Genomic DNA, 2,259 nt, shown 5'->3' on the forward strand with positions numbered 1-2,259 from the left:
ACCCAGAGAAAATAATGGATCACCGATGAGTCCTGGAAGAAGATAGAGGAGCGAAGAGAAGCCAAAGCCGCGATTGAGCAATCAAAAACCAGAGAAGCCAAAGTCTTAGCCCATCAACGATACTCGGCTCTGGAAATAGAAGTGAAACACTCACGTCGACGGGACAAGCGAACGTGGGTGGACACTCTGGCCAACGAAGGAGAGAGAGCCGCAGCAACCGGGGAGATTTGCCTCCTTTATGATATCTCATGATGCTTAAGCGAGGCGAAGATAAATGCAACGATGCCTGTGAAAGACGCGAATGATCAGTTATTGACCGACCCAACTGACCAGCTGAAACGCTGGTTCGAGCACTTCGAACAACTTTTTCAAGTGCCAGCCAGGCTACCACCACCTCGGCATGATCTGCCTAGGATCCGACGTATAACACGCGTCAATACCGAAGTTCCATCACTGCTAGAGATTCAAACAGCCATCCAAAGCATGAAATCGAATAAAGCCCCAGGGGTCGATCGCATATCAGCCGAGATGCTCAAAGCTGACCCCATGACATCCGCTCAACTACTGCATCGTTTATTTCGTAATATCTGGGACACCGTAACTTTCCCGGTCGACTGGATGCAAGGTATCTTAATGAAGAAACCGTTCTCAAAGTTCTATTCATAGTTATCCAAGCCAGGATTCAGGAGAAGATCGATGTGACTCTCCGGCAGCAGCAGGCCGGATTCCGTGCCGGAAGATCCTGTGTGGACCATATTGTCACGCTCCGTATCATTCTGGAGCAGGTCAACGAATTCCAAGAGTCCCTTTACTTGGTATTCATTGACTACGAAAAAGCTTTCGACCGTCTCAATCACAAGGGGGTCGCTGAGAAAATCATCGGCCTCATCGAGATACAGTATGGAGACTTTTCGTGTAATGTGCTGCACAATGGGGTCGTTTTTTTCAATGGAGAATGCATTTACACACTAACCCAGTACACGTGCATTGTAGTTGCCAAACTACCACACGGAAGTGTACTGGAGTGTCGGACTCGACCATACCGGTAATACCGACTAAACTCCCTTGGGCTCCGCCATCGTTTCCCCCAGGAACTACCTCCCAGTACTACTTCTGGGGGATGGCAGTACTAAACGTACTCGCTCATTCTCGCTCACACAGGCACCCGTCCCATGCGAGTCTGACTTGGGTGCTCGCTCTATCGCACCCTCAAACACACCCTACATACTCTGTTGCACCTCTGTCATGCCGTGTGGGTCTGACTTGTGTGCTCACCTCTATCATGTCGTGCGGGTTTAACTTTTGTACCCACCCTTCTCATGCCATGTGGGGCTGACTTGTATGCCCACCTTTATCATACCATGTGAGACCGCTCACCTCTTTCATTCAGTTCGCGCTGACACATACTACTCTAGTCATTCGACCTAACACTTCCTCTGGCATCCCTTGTGGAACATTTCACTTAGGTTCCCACTTCTGGCATACCATGTGAGTCTGACTCACCTCGTTCATGCCATATGAGACTAGCTCAACTCAACTCAACTCATTCCTTTCGTACCATGTGAGACTGACTTGGATGCTCACCCACACTCCTCTGCCACGCCGCGGGGTATCAGTAGTCATAGGAACCAACATTCCTGCGCTACTCCCAGTGCGGCGTGTGCAGTCTATACATACACCTATTCATTCACACTTCTGCCATGCTTCGAGGTGACGATCTCGGTTGCCACCCGCTGCGCCATTACCTCTGCATGGGCAGACCATTCACACACTTCTCCGCGTTCGGCACTTTCGCTCTAACTAATCAATCACAAGTTAGTCATGCTTGCCGAATGTTGCTCGGCGCGTCAGATTATCTGCAAACTGCAGTCAATCCGAGTGATTGCAGCCGAAACTACGTCCACTTCTCCACCACTTGACACATCCTCTGGTTAAGATTATCCGGAGTTGTGTCCCGGCCGCAAACGTCTAGCATTGCTCTTCTTTCGACGTCGAACGAGGACATACGAGTAGTATGTGCTCTGCAGTTTCGTCAACACCTGGGCAGTCAGGGCAGACGGGGACCTCCGCGTGCCCAAACCTGTGGTGGTACTGTCGGAAACAGCCATGGCCTGTCAGGAATTGTGTCAGATGGAAATGAACGGGGTCTTGTTCGATTTTATGCGGGTCGTATCTGGTGAGGCAAGGATGTATTCTATCACCGCTACTGTTGTCATCGTAATCGACGAGATTCTGGTAGGGGCGATTGACCGTGAACCG

This window comes from Armigeres subalbatus, chromosome 2 (assembly GCF_024139115.2).
Source record: "Armigeres subalbatus isolate Guangzhou_Male chromosome 2, GZ_Asu_2, whole genome shotgun sequence".
Taxonomy (NCBI): domain Eukaryota; kingdom Metazoa; phylum Arthropoda; class Insecta; order Diptera; family Culicidae; genus Armigeres; species Armigeres subalbatus.